Here is a 7,486-nt window from a genome sequence, read left to right as displayed (position 1 = left end):
ATATCTTGGTTTCTTCATCTATTTTAATTGAGAGTTTTGCTGGATACAGTTGCCTGGGCTGTCGTTTGTGTTCTCTTAGTGTCTTTATGTCATCTGTCCAGGATCTTCTGGCTTTCATAGTCTCTGGTGAGAATTCTGGTGTAATTCTTATAGATTTGCCTTTTTATGTAATTTAATCTTCCCCTTACTGCCTTTAATATTTTTTATTTGTTTTGTGCATTTGGTGTTTTGACTATTATGGGATGGGAGGATATCATTTTCTGGTCCAATCTATTTGGAGTTCTGTAGGCTTTGTGTATGTTTATGGGCATTTCTTTCTTTAGATTAGGGAAGATTTCTTCCTTAATTTTTTTGGAGGTATTACTGTCCATTGACGTTGGCAGTCTTCACTCTCTTCTGTACCTGTTATCTTTAGGTTTGATCTTCTCATTGTGTCCTGGATTTCCTGTATGTTTTGGGCTAGGAGCTTTTTCTGTTTTACATTATCTTTCACAGTTGTCTCAATGTTTTCTATGGAAACTTCTGCTCACTAGATTATGTCTTCTATCTCTTTTATCCTGTTGGTGATTCTCACATCTATGACTCCTGGTCTCTTTCCTAGGTTTTCCAACTCCAGGGTTGTCTTCCTTTGTGATTTCTTTATTGTTTCTATTTCCATTTTTAACTCCTGGATGCTTTTATTCATTTCCTTCTCCTTTTTTGTTGTTTTTCCAGTAGTTCTTTAAGGTATTTGTGTTCCTTCTTTTTGGGATTCCACCTGTTTACTTCTGTATTTTCTGTTATCCTGTATTCTCTTAAGGGAGTTATTTATGACCTTCTTAAAATCCTCCATCGTCATGATAAAATGTGAACTTAAATCTAGATCTTGCTTTTCTGGTGTGTTTAGATATCCAGTGTTTGCTTTGGTGGGAGATATGGGCTCTGATGAACCCAAGTAGTCTTGATTTATGTTGTTTGATTTCCTGTGCTTCCCTCTAGCCATCAGGTTGTCTTTGGAATTTGCTTGTCTTGCTTTTTCTGTCAGTGGCTTGACCGTCCTGTAGGTTCATGTGTCAGGACTGCTGTAGACCTGTTTTACTTGTTTTTTTTTCCCCAGTCATGGGAACAGAGTATTCTGATCACATGCGTCCAATTGCTCCTGTGTACTGGCTTTCATCTCTCCCTGTGGGCAGGAGCCAGAAAGAACTTCCCATACTTCTCCTAGGTTCTTCTGTGGGGGTAGATGACACAGAAGGCCCAAGGTGTTTTCCTCTTTAGTCAGGAATCTGGGCAGAAAGTAGTCTCCTCTGGTTTCCCAGGAGTTTCTGCTCCTCTGAAGATCTAGTTCACCCATGCTCAGGATTTGTGAGCAGGGAGGTGTTTGACCAGTTCACAGTCTAGAACGGCTCCTCCAGTTTTACTCCTCCTATATTCCTGGGTCCAGAGGCACTATGGAGTTTTTTCTAGGGCCAGAGATGAGAGTATGGGTGGGCAGACATGGCAGTCTCTGTGCCTTCTAGGCTCAGTATTGCCCACACTCCTGGGTGTTCATCTCTCTCCCACAGTGTTTAGGAGCAGGGAGCTCTGGCCTGGGATCAGCAAGGTTCAGGAGCTTGCTAGTAACTGGAAGTGCCTGGTACCAGAGATGTTGTTTCTTTGCTTGTCCTGAGTCCAACACTCAGGTCACTTAGAGGAAAAAAGTTGGATTCACTTCTGGTCTGAGGCCTGAAGTGGCTTCTCAGGCTGACTTTCAGCTCACTATGAGAGCCTCAGCGAGAAAGGTCCTGCCCCTACTGCACGTAGGTCCCTATGCGCAGGATGCCCAGATGGAGCTAGGTGGTTTTTTTTTTTCTTTTTTCTTTTTTTTGAGTCAGGAATGTGAGCAGAGTTCTCAGGAGTTTCTGCCTCTCAGACAGTCTAAGTCTTCCCCACCCCACATGAGAATTGGTAGTAGGTGCAGTTTGGATTACAGGGCTCCTTCAGCTTAACTGCTCCTATATTCATGTGTCCAGAGGCATTATGCAGTTTCTTCTTGGGCTAGCGATGTGGGCACAGGTGGGCAGAAGTGTCAATCTTTCCTTCCCTGAGGTCTCAGTATTGCCAGCTTGTAAAAATACAAGACTGATTTCCAGAATGGATATACCAACTTGCAATCTGACCAAAAAAGGAGGAGAGTTCCTCTTTCTCCACCTCCTTTTCAGAATCTGTTGTGAATTTCTTATCTTACCATTCTGAGTGGTGTGCTGTGTAACCTCAGAATTTGTTGATTTGCATTTACCTGATGGCTAAGGATGTTGATATTCCTCAGTAGAGAATTATTTGTTTAGTGCTATTCACCATTTTTGAAAGGACTATTTGATATTCTGGAGTCTAACTCCTTGAGACTTTTATAGATAGATTTTAGCCCTCTATCAGATGGAAGCTTGGCAAAGATCTTTTCTTAACCTATTTTATTACCTTTTTCCAAATTCCAGTGCCCTATGATTTTCAAAAGCTTTATGAAGTCCCATTTGTCAATTCTCGATCTTGGAGCAAAGACATTGGTGTTATGTTCAGTAAATTTCCCCACTTTTTCTTCTATTAGTTTTAGATTATATGTTTCTTGTGGAGATACTTGATCCACTTCGACTTGATCTTTGTACAGGGTGATAAGAATTGTTTGATTTCCATTCTTCTACATGCTAACCTCCAGTCGAATGAGAACCGTTTGTGGACAATTTTATCGTTCCATTGGTTGGTTTCGGTTCATTGTCAAATATCAAGTGGCCATAGGTGTGTGCCTTCATTTCTGGGCCTTCAATTATATTACATTGATCTACCTGACTGTCCCTTTACCATTCCGTTCAATTTTTATCATTATTGTTCTGTAATACAGCTTGAAGTCATCAACAGTGATTACCCCAGAAGTTCTTATATTGTTGAAGAACTTTTTCTCTATCATGGGGTTCTTGTTATTCCAACTGAATTTTCAAATTGCTCCTTCTAACTCTGTGAAGAATTGAGTTGGAATTTTGATGGTGATTGCCTTGAATCTGTTGATAACTTTTGGCAAGATGGCCACTTTTATAATATTAACCCTGCACATGCAAGAGCATGGGAATTTTTCCATCTTCTGAGATCTTCTTCAAAATTTTTCTTCAGAGACTTGAAATTCCTGTCCTACAGAGCTTTCACTTGCTTGTTTAGAGTCAAGATGAGGTATTTTTTATTATTTGTGACTATTTTGAAGGCTGTCATTTCCTTATTTTCTCCTCAAACTGTTTATCCTTGAAATAGAATGCTATTGATTTGTTTGAGTTAAGTTTACATCCAGCCACTTTGCTGAAGTTGTTTATCAGATGAACGAGTACCCTGGTGGAATTTTGGGGTCTAAAATATAAAATCACATCATCTTAAATCATGATATTTTAAGTTCTTGCTTTCTAAATTTTTCCGTTTTCCTACATGTTTTTGTCTAATTTTTGTGGATAAGACTTCCAGTACTATATTGATGGGGTAAGTAGATATTGGGCAAAATTTTCTAGTTCGTGATATTTGTGGTAGTGCTTCAAGTCTCTCTTCAGTAAGTTTGTTGTTGGCAACTTTTTTATGTATTTTCTATTACTATGTTTAAGTATGGGCATTGAATTCCTAATATTTTCCAAGACAATTAACATGAAGAAATATTGATTTTTCAAAATATTTTATCAGCATCTATAAAGATGATCATTTATTTCCCCCCCAGGAGCTTATTTACATAATTGATTCTTCTATGTCCTGAAATCCAGTTGAACCATAATTTCTTGAAAATTCTGTCTTTTTTCCATTTCATAATTTTAGCACCTTTGTCAAAGACAAAGTGACCATAGGTGTGTGCATTCATTTCTGCATCTTCAGGCTAGTGATCATTTCTTTGTCCCACAGAGTTCCCAAAGGAGTTTCAAATGTTCATTCCCTATCCTACAGGTCTCCAGTCTTTGCACTTATCCTCCAAATGTGGTGAAGAAGACAACTCTGGTCAAGGGGAGGTACAACAGGCCCCATAATACAAAGAGGATTGCAAAACTTCCTATCTTAAAGGTAATCTCAGTGATTTCTCATAATCCACAAATGGATTAAGTCCTGCCCCCTCTCCACACGAAACTGTATTACCTTCACCAGCTGCCATAGCAGGGCAGAGAGCTATGTCCACTCACGAAGACAGTCAAATGTGTCCCCCATCTCCAACAAAGTGCGTTATGCAATCTGCTCTGGGTAAAATGAGTTTGAAACCTGATTCTGCTGACAAAGGGGATTTCAGAACTTCCCTATTAAACCTAGAGGACCTTCCAAGTCCTCCACTATTAAAAAATGTGCTTAAATCATCACTTATGTTCCAAGGGGGACAAAATACAGTCACAAATCCCCAAGTGAACCTCATAACACACATACCAGCCATGGCAGAGACAAAATTTTCTGCATGTACACCTTTAGATCAAGGACCATTGCCAGCTTCAGAAGGGGCTCTTGAGAGTTCTATACCCAAGGAAGATGTGGTAGAAAATTCTGAGTCCACCCAAGGGACTCTTGTGCATTCTGTACATAAAAAATATGATTAGCACACTCTCCATCTCCCCCAGTACATCCAATGTCCCTATACAGAACATTACTCAAATATCCTCTAAAATTTAAAAGGACCCTCTTGACTTGTCATCAGGCCCAAAACGAGACAAGTTTATCTAAACACACAGTCAATGAGCCATGCACTGTCCATATTTATACAATGTACAGAGAAGATAAAACACCCCCTACCTCGTCAGAGAACTCTAGGTCATTCTGTCCTGAAAGGAGAGGCTCCAAAATTTTCCACATATACATCAGAGATGCTAGAATTTCCCAAAACTGAGCAGGATTTTCTGAGTAGTACTCTACCTCATAAAGAGATTGTGGGACAAGAAACATCTACAAAAGGATATCTACCCACAGCCACATCTTTAGAAATGACTTGTGGATGTGACAAAATAAAAAAAAAGATGTTGTAGGACATTTTCTATCTTAGAGAAGGTTATGGATTCAACCATATGTTAACGAGGAGTGGGGGAACATGATATGCAAACACCAGTGTCTGCAGCATCCTTGATAACTGAGGAAAGGGATTCCTTCTTTTCCATTTGGGCAAAAGAATGCATACAACCTCTGCAAACTTCACAGGGGGCTATAGGACCTTCCTTATCTCCTCAAGATCAGCCATCTTCCCCAAATACAGAAGATGCTACACACTCTTTCAAATATGAACAAGGGGTTTCCAGTCCTTCTTTATACCCACAAGCTGGCCCAGAACATCTGCAAAATACATCAAAGACTTTGGATTTTACCTTATATTCTGAAGGGGCCTTGGAATCTGTTTTGCCTATCAAGCAGGCTATGGAACCTGACACTTCTACACAAAAGTCTGTTTCCACTTCTCCAGCAGAAGAAATTTTTTTTGGAACTTTCTCAATTACACAACAATATCTAGAAACATCGTTATCTGCTCATGAGGCTCTCAGCCCTCTCACATATGTCCATGATGGTCTAGGAGAGGTCACATCTTCTGAGGTCGCTCTAATACCTATACCACATTCTGACGTCACAGTCAGTATTTCTACACGTATACACGGTACATTAAGACCATCCTCATCTGAGAAGGATGTCTTAGGATCTACTGCATCTCAACAGCTTGCTTTACAACTATCCCCATCTACCCAAGTAGATTTATTTCACATGTCCACTCTGGGGAGAAATGGTCACCATTCTCCCTCTACCAAAATGGACCTCAGGAATCCAGTTTCTAGAAACAAAGGGTTAAGATTTGACCCTTCTGATGGAGTCTTGAGAAATTTCTCCTCGAACGAAGACAGTTTCAACCTTACCCCTTCTGCCAAAAGGTATCCTTTGCCATCTTATGCTGCCAAAGAGAAACCAAAAGGTACAACTATTCCTCAGGAGAGTCGCACAAATTCTCCATATGTCCAAAGGGCCTTGTAATTTTCCAAAAATTATGAAGGAATTGTGGAAAGTTGCCAATCCTTACAAGGGCATGCTAGATATTCCATATTGTCCCAAAATGCTCAAGTACCTCCTCCTTCTAACAAAAAGGCATGTTCACTGTCTGCCCTAGGATTTCAGGGAATTTCATCACCCCTCTCTAGGGTTACAGAAACTGTTCTCCGTCCTCAAAGTAATTTGTCATTGTGAAAATTAGACTTCAAAAACACAAAAACGTTTGTTATACTTCCAAAGTTCTGATGGAAACTCCACATCGAAAAAAACTCATTTATACCTTGTGCCATTAGCCCAAGTGTATCAGAAAAATTCCATGTCTTCTAAAGCATCAAAAAAATCAATCTGTTTCTAGCACTCTTCCTGGGAAACATTTACCATCAGCCATAGAATCCCCAGGATCATCAAGATCTAAAAAAGGAGTATCTAGAATATTTATCATCTGCCCAAAGGTCTTTAAGATGTTCAGCAACTTCTCCATTAGCTTGGTTAACCCATAGAACAAAAGAACAAAAGCCATCTTCCCAGGGTGTTTTCCCAAGAACCACATAGTTTTTCTTTTCTTTATGCCAAGATATAATGCCAGCTTCCTTCTCCCCATCTCTATTCTCTTGACCCTCTTTCTTCTCCCTCCCAAATGGCTGTTTACTCTGAATTAGAGGCCAATTAGTAAACCCTAGAGTTACTGAAGGAATATCTGAGAGGCAGTCGCTTTGAGGACAACTCTACAAACATCACAGAACCTGCTAGGGCTATCCAGGATACAAGAATATTTCAGGCAGGACCGAATGATGATGTCACTGAGAACTTCCATGGCCTACATGCTAAACAGCTTTCCTTACATTGACCAATTTCTAGGGTGTCCTTTCCATGAGTGTCTCCTGTGACACAGTGGAAACCTTTACATACTACATCTCTCCAATGCTAAGTACTTCGATTGTTTCATTAGTGGTTACATTCTCTGAATGGAGAAAGTTAGTTAGGGGCTTAGCATGGGAAGAAAAGATCTAGGAACATGGAGTGGAGGAGATTCTTCTGGATAATAATTTTATTCCCAGGTCCATTCCTGTGACATACACTTCAATTCCCTAGGTTTTCTCTGTATCTCCAAGCAAGTATTTTCCCTACAGACCTTCAAATGAATAAATATTGTATTAATTATTTTGTCTGCATTCCTTGAGAGGGGACGTTATATATATTCCTGAATGTGTACTCAAAAATTCAGTTTTCCAATTAAATTTTTTGCAATGATTTTGTCTACAAAGGGGGCACAGCAATAGAGTGAGTATAACAGTGTAAATACTGTGTACCTTCCTCAAATGATAAACTCCCAAATCCTTATTTTATCCAAACATTACCAGACATCATTAAAGCAAAGGACAGCATGGACTATAATATTCGGTTCTCTTGTCCCATTTGATATCAGTTCTGCATTATCTACCTTACTGGATTCCCATGACGAGACTTGAGGGTTTTGGATGTTTTACCCTGATTCTTTCCTCAGGCC

Source organism: Rattus norvegicus, chromosome X, assembly GCF_021556685.1.
Source record: "Rattus norvegicus strain SHRSP/BbbUtx chromosome X, alternate assembly SHRSP_T2T, whole genome shotgun sequence".
Lineage (NCBI taxonomy): Eukaryota > Metazoa > Chordata > Mammalia > Rodentia > Muridae > Rattus > Rattus norvegicus.
Note: the sequence above shows the minus strand (reverse complement) of the source record.